The 17,635-nt window shown below is 45.2% G+C and overlaps 9 non-coding genes across 9 annotated transcripts; all 9 read left to right on the top strand.

Annotated features, from left to right (window-relative positions):
- The first annotated feature begins 2,519 nt into the window (after positions 1–2,519).
- On the top strand, positions 2,520–2,660 carry LOC134591968 (U4 spliceosomal RNA). Its single transcript, XR_010088661.1, has one exon. It is a non-coding gene; the product is annotated as a U4 spliceosomal RNA (small nuclear RNA).
- A 476-nt stretch (positions 2,661–3,136) lies between these two features.
- LOC134591408 (U1 spliceosomal RNA) lies at positions 3,137–3,303 on the top strand. Its single transcript, XR_010088192.1, has one exon. It is a non-coding gene; the product is annotated as a U1 spliceosomal RNA (small nuclear RNA).
- An 888-nt stretch (positions 3,304–4,191) lies between these two features.
- LOC134592398 (U4 spliceosomal RNA) lies at positions 4,192–4,332 on the top strand. The gene has a single exon (XR_010089030.1). It is a non-coding gene; the product is annotated as a U4 spliceosomal RNA (small nuclear RNA).
- Positions 4,333–4,809: 477 nt separating this feature from the next.
- Positions 4,810–4,976, top strand: LOC134590684 (U1 spliceosomal RNA). Its single transcript, XR_010087570.1, has one exon. It is a non-coding gene; the product is annotated as a U1 spliceosomal RNA (small nuclear RNA).
- An 899-nt stretch (positions 4,977–5,875) lies between these two features.
- Positions 5,876–6,016, top strand: LOC134593653 (U4 spliceosomal RNA). Its single transcript, XR_010090105.1, has one exon. It is a non-coding gene; the product is annotated as a U4 spliceosomal RNA (small nuclear RNA).
- Positions 6,017–6,492: 476 nt separating this feature from the next.
- Positions 6,493–6,659, top strand: LOC134591525 (U1 spliceosomal RNA). The gene has a single exon (XR_010088292.1). It is a non-coding gene; the product is annotated as a U1 spliceosomal RNA (small nuclear RNA).
- A 900-nt stretch (positions 6,660–7,559) lies between these two features.
- On the top strand, positions 7,560–7,700 carry LOC134592888 (U4 spliceosomal RNA). The gene has a single exon (XR_010089449.1). It is a non-coding gene; the product is annotated as a U4 spliceosomal RNA (small nuclear RNA).
- A 477-nt stretch (positions 7,701–8,177) lies between these two features.
- LOC134591541 (U1 spliceosomal RNA) lies at positions 8,178–8,344 on the top strand. Its single transcript, XR_010088307.1, has one exon. It is a non-coding gene; the product is annotated as a U1 spliceosomal RNA (small nuclear RNA).
- An 899-nt stretch (positions 8,345–9,243) lies between these two features.
- Positions 9,244–9,384, top strand: LOC134593839 (U4 spliceosomal RNA). The gene has a single exon (XR_010090263.1). It is a non-coding gene; the product is annotated as a U4 spliceosomal RNA (small nuclear RNA).
- The last annotated feature ends 8,251 nt before the right edge of the window (positions 9,385–17,635 follow it).

The following is a 17,635-nucleotide window of genomic DNA, read 5'->3' as shown; positions in this document are numbered from 1 at the left end:
TGGATTTGATGCACTCTGTCAAGCATGACTTGGCCCGGTGTTTGGCTCTGTTCTCGGAATGTATGTTGATATGGTCCGAGATTGTTCCCCGTCCATGCTGGCAGGCCTTGCCGCATGCCAAGGTCCTAGAACAGAGCAGACGCAAGCTCAATGTGACCATTTCTAGGTTTGTGCGTTTTCTCTGTGGTTTGTCGGTTCGGCGTGTGGAGCTGGAGGGGGACAATAGTAACTTGATGAGGGTGGACCGAGTGCACCTTAATCAAATTAGTTTAGACATTTTTTATGTGGGTCCTCAAGCAGGTATAGAACAGGTGCTGTCTGCGGGGGGGCACGATGCCGGAAAATGGGAATGAGGGCCGGCATCGCGGAGGCGGAGTTTCCGGCAGTCGCAAATAATGCACAAGACAAGGCTTTGGGGAGTCGCAGCCTGCTAGGGCTGATGGCAGAAAGCAGGCTGTACGAACTCTGGAAAGACTCGATATATCTGTCTGTTGGGTAGTCACCCCAACAGCTGACAGGTGGTAAACTGCTGGCTGTGTTTAAAAGTTGAAAATAAAGCTGTGGCCGTTGCCCTTATCCAATACTCAGGTGTCATGTCATTATTGAGGGTAACAGGTAGGTTATCTGGTCAGCAGTCAAGGAATCTGCGTTAACAAGTAAAACAGTATCACTTATAAAATGAAAGGTGTCCAGGAGCTAAATTGGGATAATATAAATAAAATAAACTATTGAATTGATATGTATCAAAAATGAAGTATCTATATATTCACAAAGAAATACAATCCAGTCCTAGGTAATACATATGTTAGGTTGCAGAATAAATGAAAATAAAATAAAGATAAACGAAAAAATAAATAAAATAGAATTAAAAAAGAAAAAGAAAAGCAAAAATAAATAAAATATAAATAAATATAAATAATAAAAGTGTCCACAAGAATGTAGCAAGAGGGAGGCTCTACTAAACTGTGTATGTAGATTATGCACAGTCGTGGAGTCTTATTGCAAAGACAATAGTCACTCAAAGACAGTAAATATATGTAAAAAATTAAGGATATGATAGTAGCACATGGCAGTATAGTGCCTAGAAATATTGCTTGCTATAGAGAAAAATGGAAAAAAAAAAATGAGGGAAAAATGCTTATAAAAAAATTGATTAGTCTTTAATGATGTAAAATATGTTCAAACACGTTGAATAATAAAAATCAAATAGGGAGTAAAATTGATAATACCAATAGGAGCTCAATTGTTTATACAGATGCTTTATCGGTAGTTCTCCTGGTGGATGTAGTTGGTGGGAGCTGCAGTCCTAGCTGTGTGTTGTCAGCCGGTCTGTTGGCGTGCGTTTCAGCCAATGTTCCTCCCGAAGCCTCACTCCCAATTGTGATTACACCGATATTAGAGAAACTGGATACTCAGTAGCTGGTGAAGCGAGGACCTCGATCGGCTCTTGTACAAAGAGCGTTGCTGTGGTAACATCCAGTAATCAACTGATGAATCCAGGGTCTCGATAGAACTTTGTTAGTGTCTGTAGCCTTACGCGTTTCGTGAGGTAAAGCCTCACTTCATCAGAGGCTTAAATAATTGACAGCTTTAGTAGAAGACACTTACTTGACAAAAATAGAGAAGTTCACGAATTCTGAAGAGTGTCTCCCACGTCTGTCCTAATGCACTAATTTCAGCCACGACACCCGTCTTCTTTGGCTCTTACTTTCCCACATCAAGCAGGCAGCGACAATCACTTCCTAGGCTTGATCATTTTTATTATCTATGTTTTCTGGAGACCAGATTTAAGCCAGAATTTCACTTTTTATTTTAACTTTTCAGCTTTTTTTTCATCATTTTTTTATCCTGACTTCTTTTGATTTATTGTATGCTTCAATGCAATGGAAGAAATAAAGAATTGGAGACCTATATTACGTCTTCCCACAGAACGTAACGTTTGATTGAATTTCTGGGAAAAAAAGATTTTCTGGATCAAGGCAGTGAATTGCCGCTTGAGACAATCAGACCAAATCTTAGGAATAGCTGGGTGGTCGCTAGCACTTCCTAATGAACACCATGGAATTTTGAAAAAGCCACCACAAATGTTCTTTCAGCCCTGTTGAGTGTGGATGAAGAGAAGACAGGTGCTAGGCAAGGGTCATTCCTATCGATGGAGTCATGAAATGTGTGACTTTGGGGACGAACGTAGACCAGCGGATTGTGTACTCTGCCTAATGGCTGCTGTAGTAGAATCTTGGCAAAACTGTTTCCAAAGAGAGAAAAAAAATTGTACAAGGTTTGCTGCAAGATATGGTTGCCCTCACTCTCTGTTATAGGTTTGGAACCATTCCAAGATACCATATAAGAAGACCGAGGAATTTGTTGGGGTTTAAGCTTCCCTGTAGGAGGAAGCGGGCCTAATTAGAATATTGCCTCCCACAATCCTTTGCAATGGCTTATGGTCATGAACTTTTCGTACCGCTGTCTTAAAGTGTCCTTACGTGGTAGCTCTTAAAAGCTGTCCCACTTGAACAGTTAGCTTTGCGCAGTGGCAGTATCATAGCCCATGAGGTCAATCCGAGGCGTGATTATTGCTAATTGAAAACTTTACCCAATACCCCGCCATGATGACTTGAAATACAGTCAGCATTGGCAATTTTTGACAGGCTCTAAGGAGACTGAAAGATTGGTTTAATAAAAGTTTATGGCGACCCATGTCTAGGGCGTGTCTTACGTGACTCCCGTTTCTTCCTGAGCTCTGTTGCACCATTCCTTCCGCTGGCTCCTTAGCATTTCCCTTTTACCTTTCTCTCCCACTGAATCCACTTGTTTCCAGCAGCACACTATTCTCACTCCATGCTACGAATTCCCATCCTTCGGCTCATTGGCCTAGCATTTGCCTTTATGCAAATTGCTCCTTCGCACCCTGAATCCAGCTCAATTATTCACTCCTAACCTCCTGAAGGCACTAAAATTACTGGTAGCTAAGGAAAACAACAATCAGCCACGAGGTTTGGTAATCTTTTGTAGCGTTCTATCATTTGGATTATTTATTTGCTCCTCTTTTTTTTTTTTTTAACTTGCTTTATTATTTCATCACAGCCTAAAGGAAAGGCTTCCCAGCGGGCGTGCCTTTGAATGTACCCGTCATGTCATACTTACCTGGCAGGGGAACAATAGCCATGATCTCTAAGGTGGCTCTCCCAGAGTGAGGCAGGTTCATTGCACTCCGTACCAGTTGACATCTGCAATTTCCTCAAATGTGGGAAACTTGACTGCATAATTTATGGTAGTGGGGGACTGCGTTCGCGCTTTCCCCTGTGTTTGCTTGTTTGGCAAAAATAGATAGCTTCACCAATTCTGACGAAGGATAATTTCAGCCACGGCACCCGTCTTCTTTGGCTCTTACTTTCCGCATCAAGCAGGCAGCGACAATCATTTCCTAGGCTTGATCATTTTTATTATCTATGTTTTCTGGAGACCAGTTTTAAGCCAGAATTTCACTTTTTATTTTAACTTTTCAGCTTTTTTTTTATCCTGACTTCTTTTGATTTATTGTATGCTTCAATGCAATGGAAGAAATAAAGAATTGGAGACCTATATTACGTCTTCCAACAGAACGTAACGTTTGATTGAATTTCTGGGAAAAAAAGATTTTCTGGATCAAGGCAGTGAATTGCCGCTTGAGACAATCAGACCAAACCTTAGGAATAGCTGGGTGGTCGCTAGCACTTACTAATGAACACCATGGAATTTTGAAAAAGCCACCACAAATGTTCTTTCAGCCCTGTTGAGTGTGGATGAAGAGAAGACAGGTGCTAGGCAAGGGTCATTCCTATCGATGGAGTCATGAAATGTGTGACTTTGGGGACGAACGTAGACCAGCGGATTGTGTACTCTGCCTAATGGCTGCTGTAGTAGAATCTTGGCAAAACTGTTTCCAAAGAGAGAAAAAAAATTGTACAAGGTTTGCTGCAAGATATGGTTGCCCTCACTCTCTGTTATAGGTTTGGAACCATTCCAAGATGCCATATAAGAAGACCGAGGAATTTGTTGGGGTTTAAGCTTCCCTGTAGGAGGAAGCGGGCCTAATTAGAATATTGCCTCCCATAATCCTTTGCAATGGCTTATGGTCATGAACTTTTTCTCACCGCTGTCTTAAAGTGTCCTTACGTGGTAGCTCTTAAAAGCTGGCCCACTTGAACAGTTAGCTTTGCGCAGTGGCAGTATCGTAGCCCATGAGGTCAATCCGAGGCGTGATTATTGCTAATTGAAAACTTTACCCAATACCCCGCCATGATGACTTGAAATACAGTCAGCATTGGCAATTTTTGACAGGCTCTAAGGAGACTGAAAGATTGGTTTAATAAAATTTTATGGCGCCCCATGTCTAGGGCGTGTCTTACGTGACTCCCGTTTCTTCCTGAGCTCTGTTGCACCATTCCTTCCGCTGGCTTCTTAGCATTTCCCTTTTACCTTTCTCTCCCACTGAATCCACTTGTTTCCAGCAGCACACTATTCTCACTCCATGCTACGAATTCCCATCCTTCGGCTCATTGGCCTAGCATTTGCCTATATGCAAATTGCTCCTTCGCACCCTGAATCCAGCTCAATTATTCACACCTAACCACCTGAAGGCACTAAAATTACTGGTAGCTAAGGAAAACAACGATCAGCCACGAGGTTTGGTAATCTTTTGTAGCCTTCTATCATTTGGATTATTTATTTGCTCTTCTTTTTTTTTTTTTTAAACTTGCTTTATTATTTCACCACAGCCTAAAGGAAAGGCTTCCCAGCGGGCGTGCCTTTGAATGTACCCGTCATGTCATACTTACCTGGCAGGGGAGCAATAGCCATGATCCCTAAGGTGGCTCTCCCAGAGTGAGGCTGGTTCATTGCACTCCGTACCAGTTGACCTCTGCGATTTCCTCAAATGTGGGAAACTTGACTGCATAATTTATGGTAGTGGGGGACTGCGTTCGCGCTTTCCCCTGTGTTTGCTTGTTTGACAAAAATAGAGAACTTCACCAATTCTGACGAAGGATAATTTAAGCCACGGCACCGGTCTTCTTTGGCTCTTACTTTCCGCATCAAGCAGGCAGCGACAATCATTTCCTAGGCTTGATCATTTTTATTATCTATGTTTTCTGGAGACCAGTTTTAAGCCAGAATTTCACTTTTTATTTTAACTTTTCAGCTTTTTTTTCATCATTTTTTTATCCTGACTTCTTTTGATTTATTGTATGCTTCAATGCAATGGAAGAAATAAAGAATTGGAGACATATATTACGTCTTCCAACAGAACGTAACGTTTGATTGAATTTCTGGGAAAAAAAGATTTTCTGGATCAAGGGAGTGAATTGCCGCTTGAGACAATCAGACCAAACCTTAGGAATAGCTGGGTGGTCGCTAGCACTTACTAATGAACACCATGGAATTTTGAAAAAGCCACCACAAATGTTCTTTCAGCCCTGTTGAGTGTGGATGAAGAGAAGACAGGTGCTAGGCAAGGGTCATTCTTATCGATGGAGTCATGAAATGTGTGACTTTGGGGACGAACGTAGACCAGCGGATTGTGTACTCTGCCTAATGGCTGCTGTAGTAGAATCTTGGCAAAACTGTTTCCAAAGAGAGAAAAAAAATTGTACAAGGTTTGCTGCAAGATATGGTTGCCCTCACTCTCTGTTATAGGTTTGGAACCATTCCAAGATGCCATATAAGAAGACCGAGGAATTTGTTGGGGTTTAAGCTTCCCTGTAGGAGGAAGCATGCCTAATTAGAATATTGCCTCCCATAATCCTTTGCAATGGCTTATGGTCATGAACTTTTTCTCACCGCTGTCTTAAAGTGTCCTTACGTGGTAGCTCTCAAAAGCTGGCCCACTTGAACAGTTAGCTTTGCGCAGTTGCAGTATCGTAGCCCATGAGGTCAATCCGAGGCGTGATTATTGCTAATTGAAAACTTTACCCAATACCCCGCCATGATGACTTGAAATACAGTCAGCATTGGCAATTTTTGACAGGCTCTAAGGAGACTGAAAGATTGGTTTAATAAAAGTTTATGGCGCCCCATGTCTAGGGCGTGTCTTACGTGACTCCCATTTCTTCCTGAGCTCTGTTGCACCATTCCTTCCGCTGGCTTCTTAGCATTTCCCTTTTACCTTTCCCTCCCACTGAATCCACTTGTTTCCGGCAGCACACTATTCTCACTCCATGCTACGAATTCCCATCCTTCGGCTCATTGGCCTAGCATTTGCCTTTATGCAAATTGATCCTTCGCACGCTGAATCCAGCTCAATTATTCACACCTAACCACCTGAAGGCACTAAAATTACTGGTAGCTAAGGAAAACAATGATCAGCCACGAGGTTTGGTAATCTTTTGTAGCCTTCTATCATTTGGATTATTTATTTGCTCTTCTTTTTTTTTTTTTTAACTTGCTTTATTATTTCACCACAGCCTAAAGGAAAGGCTTCCCAGCGGGCGTGCCTTTGAATGTACCAAACATGCCATACTTACCTGGCAAGGGAGCAATAGCCATGATCCCTAAGGTGGCTCTCCCAGAATGAGGCTGGTTCATTGCACTCCATACCAGTTGACCTCTGCGATTTCCTCAAATGTGGGAAACTCGACTGCATAATTTATGGTAGTGGGGGACTGCGTTCGCGCTTTCCCCTGTGTTTGCTTGTTTGACAAAAATAGAGAACTTCACCAATTCTGACGAAGGATAATTTCAGCCACGGCACCCGTCTTCTTTGGCTCTTACTTTCCGCATCAAGCAGGCAGCGACAATCATTTCCTAGGCTTGATCATTTTTATTATCTATGTTTTCTGGAGACCAGTTTTAAGCCAGAATTTCACTTTTTATTTTAACTTTTCAGCTTTTTTTTTCATCATTTTTTTATCCTGACTTCTTTTGATTTATTGTATGCTTCAATGCAATGGAAGAAATAAAGAATTGGAGACCTATATTACGTCTTCCAACAGAACGTAACGTTTGATTGAATTTCTGGGAAAAAAAGATTTTCTGGATCAAGGCAGTGAATTGCCGCTTGAGACAATCAGACCAAACCTTAGGAATAGCTGGGTGGTCGCTAGCACTTACTAATGAACACCATGGAATTTTGAAAAAGCCACCACAAATGTTCTTTTAGCCCTGTTGAGTGTGGATGAAGAGAAGACAGGTGCTAGGCAAGGGTCATTCCTATCGATGGAGTCATGAAATGTGTGACTTTGGGGACAAATGTAGACCAGCGGATTGTGTACTCTGCCTAATGGCTGCTGTAGTAGAATCTTGGCAAAACTGTTTCCAAAGAGAGAAAAAAATTTGTACAAGGTTTGCTGCAAGATATGGTTGCCCTCACTCTCTGTTATAGGTTTGGAACCATTCCAAGATGCCATATAAGAAGACCGAGGAATTTGTTGGGGTTTAAGCTTCCCTGTAGGAGGAAGCGGGCCTAATTAGAATATTGCCTCCCACAATCCTTTGCAATGGCTTATGGTCATGAACTTTTTCTCACCGCTGTCTTAAAGTGTCCTTACGTGGTAGCTCTTAAAAGCTGGCCCACTTGGACAGTTAACTTTGCGCAGTGGCAGTATCGTAGCCCATGAGGTCAATCCGAGGCGTGATTATTGCTAATTGAAAACTTTACCCAATACCCCGCCATGATGACTTGAAATACAGTCAGCATTGGCAATTTTTGACAGGCTCTAAGGAGACTGAAAGATTGGTTTAATAAAAGTTTATGGCGCCCCATGTCTAGGGCGTGTCTTACGTGACTCCCGTTTCTTCCTGAGCTCTGTTGCACCATTCCTTCTGCTGGCTTCTTAGCATTTCCCTTTTACCTTTCTCTCCCACTGAATCCACTTGTTTCCGGCAGCACACTATTCTCACTCCATGCTACGAATTCCCATCCTTCGGCTCATTGGCCTAGCATTTGCCTTTATGCAAATTGCTCCTTCGCACCCTGAATCCAGCTCAATTATTCACACCTAACCCCCTGAAGGCACTAAAATTTACTGGTAGCTAAGGAAAACAACGATCAGCCACGAGGTTTGGTAATCTTTTGTAGCCTTCTATCATTTGGATTATTTATTTGCTCTTCTTTTTTTTTTTTTTAACTTGCTTTATTAATTTACCACAGCCTAAAGGAAAGGCTTCCCAGCGGGCGTGCCTTTGAATGTACCCGTCATGTCATACTTACCTGGCGGGGGAGCAATAGCCATGATCCCTAAGGTGGCTCTCCCAGAGTGAGGCTTGTTCATTGCACTCCGTACCAGTTGATCTCTGCGATTTCCTCAAATGTGGGAAACTCGACGGCATAATTTATGGTAGTGGGGGACTGCGTTCGCGCTTTCGCCTGTGTTTGCTTGTTTGTCAAAAATAGAGAACTTCACCAATTCTGACGAAGGATAATTTCAGCCACAGCACCCGTCTTCTTTGGCTCTTACTTTCCGCATCAAGCAGGCAGCGACAATCATTTCCTAGGCTTGATCATTTTTATTATCTATGTTTTCTGGAGACCAGTTTTAAGCCAGAATTTCACTTTTTATTTTAACTTTTCAGCTTTTTTTTCATCATTTTTTTATCCTGACTTCTTTTGATTTATTGTATGCTTCAATGCAATGGAAGAAATAAAGAATTGGAGACCTATATTACGTCTTCCAACAGAACGTAACGTTTGATTGAATTTCTGGGAAAAAAAGATTTTCTGGATCAAGGCAGTGAATTGCCGCTTGAGACAATCAGACCAAACCTTAGGAATAGCTGGGTGGTCGCTAGCACTTACTAATGAACACCATGGAATTTTGAAAAAGCCACCACAAATGTTCTTTCAGCCCTGTTGAGTGTGGATGAAGAGAAGACAGGTGCTAGGCAAGGGTCATTCCTATCGATGGAGTCATGAAATGTGTGACTTTGGGGACGAACGTAGACCAGCGGATTGTGTACTCTGCCTAATGGCTGCTGTAGTAGAATCTTGGCAAAACTGTTTCCAAAGAGAGAAAAAAAATTGTACAAGGTTTGCTGCAAGATATGGTTGCCCTCACTCTCTGTTATAGGTTTGGAACCATTCCAAGATGCCATATAAGAAGACCGAGGAATTTGTTGGGGTTTAAGCTTCCCTGTAGGAGGAAGCGGGCCTAATTAGAATATTGCCTCCCACAATCCTTTGCAATGGCTTATGGTCATGAACTTTTTCTCACCGCTGTTTTAAAGTGTCCTTACATGGTAGCTCTTAAAAGCTGGCCCACTTGAACAGTTAGCTTTGCGCAGTGGCAGTATCGTAGCCCATGAGGTCAATCCGAAGTGTGATTATTGCTAATTGAAAACTTTACCCAATACCCCGCCATGATGACTTGAAATACAGTCAGCATTGGCAATTTTTGACAGGCTCTAAGGAGACTGAAAGATTGGTTTAATAAAAGTTTATGGCGACCCATGTCTAGGGCGTGTCTTACGTGACTCCCGTTTCTTCCTGAGCTCTGTTGCACCATTCCTTCCGCTGGCTTCTTAGCATTTCCCTTTTACCTTTCTCTCCCACTGAATCCACTTGTTTCCGGTGTTCTGTCAGAATACTATACCTCGTCAGATTTCTATACCGGAAGTGACGCGGCCGCACCGGACCTGACGTTTCGGAGCAGGAGAAGGAGGAGCAGAGCGCCGCGCAGGCGCAGAAGAACAGGTAGGATTATTTTTTTATCACGGTACAGAGATGAGAACGCGTACTGCGCATGCGCGAAGAACACACTGCGCCTGCGCTTGGAGCCACAAGGGGGGGGGGGAGGTAGGGGATCTAAAGGGCCAGTGCGCACGCGCGCCTAAGTACTCCCGTCGGGCACAGACAGCGCGCGTGCGCACCAGCGGGCAGGGAGATCGATTCTGCCGAATATTCATCAGATCTCCCTGCCCCACACTGCGCACGCGCCAACCCAGCCAGGACAGCCTCGGACACCGCGCATGCGCACTGAGGGGGTATAGAAATCTGATGGCCATATCTTCTGCTAAGAAATCTCCTACCCCCGAGTGCGCATGCGCGGTGTCTGCATTCTGACATCTATCAGGTAAGCCTCGCTCCCAACACTCTCAGCCATCAGGGGGGGACTGTGCTGTATTGGGGGGAACTTGCAGTATGGGGGGGTTCTGGACAGTATTGGGGGGAACTTTGCTGTATTGGGGGGGACTGTACAGTATTTGGGGGGGGGGGCTGTACAGTATTGGGGGGGTATGTGCAGTATTGGGGGGGTCTGCACAGTATTGGGGGGACTGTGCAGTATTGGGGGGTCTGGACAGTATGGGGGGGGACTGTGCAGTATTGGGGGGGTATGTGCAGTATGGGGGGGGGACTGTGCAGTATTGGGGGGTATGTGCAGTATGGGGGGGTCTGGACAGTATTGGGGGGGTCTGGACAGTATGGGGGGGTCTGGACAGTATTGGGGGTGGTATGTGCAGTATTGGGGGGTCTGGACAGTATTGGGGGGGTCTGCACAGTATTGGGGGGGTCTGGACAGTATTGGGGAGGTATGTGCAGTATGGGGGGGTCTGGACAGTATTGGGGGGTCTGCACAGTATTGGGGGGGTCTGGACAGTATGGGGGGACTGTGCAGTATTGGGGGGGTATGTGCAGTATGGGGGGGGTCTGGACAGTATTGGGGGGGTATGTGTAGTATGGGGGGGTCTGGACAGTATTGGGGGGTATGTGCAGTATTGGGGGGACTGGACAGTATTGGGGGACTGTGCAGTATTGGGGGGGTCTGGACAGTATGGGGGGGACTGTGCAGTATGGGGGGGGTCTGGACAGTTTTTGGGGGGTCTGGACAGTATTGGGGGGTCTGCGCAGTATTGGGGGGGGGTCTGCACAGTATTGGGGGGGTCTGGACAGTATTAGTGGGGATGTGCAGTATGGGGGGGTCTGTGCAGTATGGGGCGGTCTGTGCTGTATATTGGGGCTGTGCGTTAGATGTGGGGATCGGGGGGGTTGTGCGTTAGATGTGGGGGGGGGGGGGGGGGCTGTGCAGTTTGTGGGGCCTGTGTGTTATATGTGTACAGCCCTGGTTTGACGACAAAACATTTTGTTTCAGAAATCTCAGACGCCATGGCCTGCTTTTTCCTAAGAAAGCCCAGCTATCTAGTCACTCACCAGGGGTGGATGAGAAACTTCACCCCAGCCAGAGGGACTGCCCCACATCTGCAACCAAAACTGTCTGTCACTGAATTCTGTAATCTCCGTGACATTGTGTATGTATAGTACTCCCAATTCTTATATTTAATACGGTGTGTCTCTCACAATCTTTGTGTCTGTCTGCTGTAAATATGTGGCACGCAAGTCTGCACGAACGGTGTCTGTTATGCCATTTTACTCTAACCATTATATTTTTGTGTGTGTCACAACTCTGCCAAGCATGTTCTCCTATGGGGCACGAAGTACATAAAGAGGAATGAAGAAGTCCACGTTTGAGGCTCGCGTCCAGGGTGGAATATTGAAGTGCCATCTGACAAGTGACAAGTTTCTTCTGTTTGCACGGCGACTTCAACATTGTGTACTGTGATCAGAGGTAGGTAACCTTAGGCAGTCCACATGCTGTGAATTACATCTTTGCCAGCATTATGGGAGGTGTAGTCCAAAACATCTGGAATACCGAATGTGTATGAATGAAAAGTATGGTGTGTGTGTAAATGGTCAGTAACAAGGGTTGAAGCCTTGACGTGGCGTTACTGCTCACATGTGTATTCATGTGCCAATTCAACCAATGTGAGTCACTGTAATACTTATAAGGTAACCAAAAGTACTGTGATTGTGGAGAATTAAATGCCTGTATCACCTTCACACTGCTTACACTGTGACCGTATCTCCTATACACTGCTTATACTGTGACCCTATCGCCTATACACTGCTTGCACTGTGACCCTATCGCCTATACACTGCTTACACTGTGACCCTATCGCATATACACTGCTTACACTGTGACCCTATCGCCTAAACACTGCTCACACTGTAAGCACAGACATGCTTTTATTCAAAATTGAAAGCGCTCGACTGTGGTGGAATCTCGGTAAAAATAAATTTAGTAGGCCGAGATTACCACGTGGCATGTGTACGTGCATATGCTGACGTATCGATCAGTTGGTTGCACGAGGCAAGATACGATCAGTAGTGTACGGAGCATGTGCAAGAATACAGGATATAGTATTCCCCTCCTCCATTGTGCTGGACAAGCCATGCGGTCAAACAGGAAGTTAATTCTTATTTGTGTTGATTGGTTAAGAGAATGTGCGGGTGGAGCTTAATATGGGAGGAGTTATATGCCTATATAAGGAGCCTGCACTATTGTCCGGGGCTCAGAACTTGTGGTATTTTGGTGACGCTAGTCCCTCTGAGTCCCGATCGGTGATCCAATAAAGAATCTCTTCCTTCCTGAAGAAACCTGTGTCCATCTCTCTGTGCTTGGCTTCCGTCAGTTTCTCCGGTATCATTTGGTGCATTGGCCGGGAAGCTCATCGTTCAACGGTAGCTGAGAGGCAGAGGCGTGAGACGGTCTATCTTTGCCCACGTTCTCTACGGCTGCACCCCTGAACTTCTGCGTGGACCTCCCTTCGTCTCGGCGCCACTGGGCCGTTGTCCAGGAGATCATCGGCCTCTACGTGAGAAGTGCTGGGGTGTCCCCGTCGATGAGTGTGAACTCAGGTTCAGGAACGAGGAGGTAAGACAACTGCTGTTTTAGACGGCAGGACCCACTAGGGGTATACCGATTGTGCGGTAGGCCCAAAGGGGTTTTGAATCTGTGTATCTGCCCCCTCTGTCGGAGGGAAGGAGCGAAGGCGCACCGCTCGATCGAACGCTCTTTAGTCAGACCGTTTGATTTGGTTAGTCAGGCGGGGCGCTCTGGTGTAAAATAAGCCCTAGCCGGACACCGGTGTCTTGTCTAGACTAGCGTTCTAGGGTGTATATTTTGTTCGCTAGGTCGGAGGGACCGGGAGACTAAGCGGCGTCTGTGTAAATCCGGTTCGCTAGTTCTCATCCTATCTGGGCTAAGTGGGAAGGCGTGTAAATTTGGAACCCACTAGACTTTTGATAGTACGACTAAGAGGCGTCTGTGTAAATTCGGTCCTCTAGCTCGTTGTATAGTGCGACTAAGAGGCGCCTGTGTAAATTCGGTTCTCTAGCTCGCTATATATGTGGTGATTGGGCAGTGTGGCTAACCAAAACGTATGTAGATTGTTTTTAGGTAGTCCATTCAAGGTACTGGCCAATAGTTTAGTTGGGAATTGTAAATGTGTTAGCGATTGTTTAGTAAAGTGTATATCTGGTTAGATAGCGCGAGCTCAGCCGTCTAGCGAGAGTGTTAATAGTGTGTTGCTGTATTATAGTGCACGGTACCATAACCTTGTATATTTACTGACACTGTATATAAGTACTAATCATTGTCGTCCATTGCATGTTTAACACCATAACCACTAATAATTGTATTGTGACCTTAACTTGTGCTTTGACCTATGCTAACCGTACTGTAACCGCTATTTGTAAAAGACGATGTTACTGGGGTGTGTTATAGACGGGTAATTCGTATATAGAGAATTATAGCGTGGGTGACTGTATAGTTACGCCAAAGGGCATAATATTGATTATATAGTGACTGGTGTAACAGCTGTGTGTGTACGGGAATTCCCTGAGTGTTTATTGTTATTGTGTGCGTTTCACTTGGTAACCGTACCACGTGGTGCTGTTGCCAGAGGAAACGGGTGTGACTGTTGAATAGTACGCGTGTATAGTATTCGTTGTCGACGACGTTCCATTGTTAAGTATGGGTGCGTCGCAGTCAACGATTCCGGATCCCTTAGGTTGTATGGTGAAGAATTTTAAAAAGGGATTCAAAACTTGTGATTTTGGGGTTAAGATGTCTCCTGTACGTTTAGTTACTTTGTGCACTAGGGAGTGGCCTACTTTGGTTGCGGCATGGCCGCCACGTGGCAGTTTGGATCTAACTCTGGTACAGCACTTACACGTGGCTGTATCAGGTAGGCCTGAACTTTACGGCCAGTTTCCTTATATTGATTGTTGGAGACAGGCCGTAAATGACTCGCCAAAATGGCTCCAGACATGCCACGAGGAGCAATGTCGCCTCATGGTGGCCAGGACTTGTTCGTCCACTAGGACCGGTGTTAGGCCCATTTTGGACACGCCCCCTGAGTCCGAGATCCCTTTGCCGCCCCCTTACTTTCCGTTAAGAGGAAGTGACGCAAACGCAGGAAGCCCTGCACCCCTCCCCTCATTACCCTCATCCACTTCCGCTTCCTCCTCCAGTACAGGATCCACCCCCCCTCGTACTAAATCTCCCCTTCCGGAACCAGAACCCACCCCCATTAGAAACGAATATCCTGATTTGGCGCCACTTCAGACTTCCGGTCAAGCTTCATCTAGCTCGACCCGAAGTGTTTTATTTACGACCTTTTCCCAAAACCAACCTCCCACATCCCCATACCCTATCTCTCCCCGACCGGAACCCATGACTGACGCCTCTCTACGTAGCCCCATCCAAACCCGACAGTTGACTGGTGCCCAACAATTAAAGCACTATCAGATGCCTCTTCGCCTAAATCCCGGGTCAGCCTATATCGATGCCGCAGGTCAAATGGCACACGCTGACCCAGTCTTCGTATATGTCCCATTTACCACAACCGACCTTTTAAACTGGAAGACCCATAATTCCTCGTATACTGAGAAACCACAAGCCATGACTGATCTGTTCACCTCAATAGTACAGACGCATAATCCGACATGGGCTGATTGCCAGCAGTTATTAATGACTTTATTTAATAATGAGGAAAGGACGAGAATAAATCAAGCAGCCATTAAAGCATTAGAAGATAGAGCCCGTGCTTTGAACCAAGCAAATCCAGCAGCATGGGCCGCAACACACTATCCCAATACCGATCCCGATTGGAACGTAAATGGTGCTGACATGGTTCAACTCAGAGCCTATAGAGACGCTATAATTGCTGGCATGAAAGCAGGAGGAAAGAAAGCCATTAACATGTCGAAGACAGTTGAGGTGATCCAGAAAAGCGATGAAGCGCCCAGTGTCTTTTATGACCGATTATTGGAGGCATACCGCTTGTATACCCCCTTTAATCCGGAAGACGCAGACAATTCCCGAATGGTTAACTCCGCCTTTGTCAGCCAAGCATACGGAGATATTAAGCGCAAGCTACAAAAGTTAGAAGGGTTTGCAGGTATGTCAATCACCCAACTAATGGAGGTAGCAAATAAGGTCTATATGAACAGGGATACAGAAAATAAGAAAGAGGAAGAGCGCAAGATGCGTAAAAAGGCTGATATGCTAGCGGTAGCGATCGCAGGCGTAGATAGACGGGGCCCAGATAGAGGCGATAGTAGATGGAATGAGGAACCTCTAAGTAAAAATCAGTGCGCTTACTGTAGGGAAGAAGGGCATTGGAGAAATGAGTGCCCGCGAAGGGAACAGTCTGAGAGAGACAGACCTAGGACAGGTTATGGAAATTTTAGAGGCAGAGCGAGAGGTAGAGGAGGCCCCGGAGGGAGTAATGGTTATAGAGGGAGTAATGGGAACAGAGGAAGTGTTAGGGAAGACAGGTATATTCCAGCAGCGCAAAGGTCCCGCGATAGAGAAGGTAGGGACTTCGTAGGATTGGCTGACACGGTCATGGAGGACTATTGATACCGACCGGGCTCCATCCCCCTTGGTCGAGCGGAGCCTATGGTCGATGTATCAATAGGGGGAAAAAGGAGTGCGTTCATGATCGACACTGGTGCTGAACATTCAGTGGTGACTAATCTAGTTGCTCCTCCATCTGGAAGGACTATTACTGTGATAGGAGCAACTGGAAGAAGTGCTGAAAAAACGGTTCTTAAAAGTCGACTCTGTACATTGGGAGGCCACGTAGTAAAACACCAATTCCTTTATATGCCTGAATGTCCAGTCCAATTGCTGGGACGTGATATGCTATCAAAATTACAAGCGCAGATTACGTTCCTACCAAATGGAACAACATCCTTAAAGTTTAATGGACCCTCAGGTATTATGACTTTATCCGTACCAAAGGAAGAAGAGTGGCGACTTTATACAGTGTTGACTAGCCAAAACCCTAGGAGTGATGAGACATTATTTAACATACCAGGAGTTTGGGCAGAGAACAACCCACCAGGACTGGCCCGCAATATTCCACCTATAAAAATTGAACTAAAACTTGGGGTTTATCCAGTAAGCCTACGACAATACCACATCCCACAGAAGGCTAAGAAGAACATTCAATCCTATCTGGATAAGTTCATACGGTATGGTATCCTAAAATTCTGTACTTCCCCCTGGAACACCCCATTGCTGCCTGTTCAAAAGCCCGGTACAGATGAGTATCGACCTGTGCAGGACTTGAGAGCAGTCAATGATGCGGTTGTTAGTATACATCCAGTCGTACCCAATCCATATAACCTGCTTGCTTTAATTCCGGGCGGGGCTACTTACTTCACAGTCTTAGATCTCAAAGATGCCTTCTTTTGCCTCCGAATTGCCGCAGAAAGTCAATGTATTTTTGCTTTCCAATGGGAGAACGCTGTAACGGGCTCAAAACGCCAAATGACTTGGACAAGACTGCCCCAAGGGTTTAAAAATTCACCTACCCTATTTGGTTCAGCTCTAAGTCAAGATCTACTGGATTTCGAGTCTATCCCAGGAGAATGTGTATTGTTACAATATGTAGATGACTTGTTGATAGCAGCAGTTACAAAAGAAAAATGTCAGCAAGCAACGCACGATCTACTACACATTCTCTGGAAGGCAGGATACAAGGTGTCCAGAAAGAAGGCTCAGTTGTGTTTGCCGACCGTCAAGTATCTGGGATTCCATATCTCTGAAGGTCAAAGGATTATGGGGCCAGAGAGAAAAGAAGCTGTCTGCCAAATACCAATACCCAAGAATAGAAGACAAGTGCGAGAATTCTTGGGGGCAGCAGGCTTCTGTAGGATATGGATTCCCAGCTATGCGATACTGGCAAAACCTCTGTACGCAGCCATCAAAGGTACAGAGCACGACCCCTTCTTATGGACTCAAGAACAACAAACGGCTTTTGAAGATGTGAAGAAGGCTTTGATGAGTGCCCCAGCATTAGGTCTACCTGATCACACACGACCATTCTACCTGTACGTACATGAGCAAAGAAGAATGGCTGTGGGAGTATTGACACAGTACTTGGGATCATGGCAAAGACCTGTTGCCTACATGTCTAAGCAACTGGATGCAGTGGCCAGCGGACTTCCACCTTGTCTAAGAGCCGTAGCTGCAGCCGCCCTGCTAGTAGCTGAAGCCGATAAACTCACTCTGGGTCAAGAACTTTATGTACGAGTTCCACATGCAGTACAGACGTTGTTGGATTACAAAGGAAATCATTGGTTTAGTAATAGCCGTATGACCAAGTATCAAGCAATGTTGTGTGAAAACCCAAGAGTGCATTTAGAGACTGTAAACACCTTAAATCCAGCTACCCTTTTGCCGCAACCTACTGAAAGTCAACATGATTGTTTGGAAGTAATGGATGAAGTATTCTCAAGTAGACCAGATCTTCGTGATTTTCCCATCCAGAACCCCGATGTTCAATATTACACCGACGGCAGTAGTTATGTGAA

This window comes from Pelobates fuscus, chromosome 2, assembly GCF_036172605.1.
Source record: "Pelobates fuscus isolate aPelFus1 chromosome 2, aPelFus1.pri, whole genome shotgun sequence".
Taxonomy (NCBI): Eukaryota; Metazoa; Chordata; class Amphibia; order Anura; family Pelobatidae; genus Pelobates; species Pelobates fuscus.
Note: the sequence above shows the minus strand (reverse complement) of the source record. Positions and strands in the feature narration are given on the sequence as shown.